We start from the raw sequence: 444 nt of genomic DNA, 5'->3' as shown, positions 1-444 counted from the left end.
TTTCAAGGCTTTTGTTGTTATTCGTAGAGAGAGAGAGAGAGATATAAGGAGTAGGTAGGTAGGTAGGTAGGTAGGTAGGTAGGTAGGTAGGTAGGTAGGTAGGTAGGTAGGTAGGTAGGTAGGTAGGTGTAGGTAAGTAGGTAAGTAGTAGGTAGGTAGGTAGGTAGGTAGGTAGGTAGGTAGGTAGGTAGGTAGGTATAGGTAGGTAGGTAGGTAGGTAGGTAGGCAGGTAGGGAGGTAGGTAGGTGTAGGTAGGTAGGTGTAGGTAGGTAGGTAGGTAGGTAGCTAGGCAGGTAGGTAGGCAGGTAGGTAGGTAGGTGTAGGTAGGTAGCTAGGTAGCTAGGCAGGTAGGCAGGTAGGTAGGTAGGTGTAGGTAGGTAGGTGTAGGTAGGTAGGTAGGTAGCTAGGCAGGTAGGTAGGTAGGTAGGTAGGTAGGTAGGTAGC

This window comes from Notothenia coriiceps, unplaced genomic scaffold (genome assembly GCF_000735185.1).
Source record: "Notothenia coriiceps isolate Sejong01 unplaced genomic scaffold, NC01 NC01_scaffold00008959, whole genome shotgun sequence".
Taxonomy (NCBI): domain Eukaryota; kingdom Metazoa; phylum Chordata; class Actinopteri; order Perciformes; family Nototheniidae; genus Notothenia; species Notothenia coriiceps.
Note: the sequence above shows the minus strand (reverse complement) of the source record.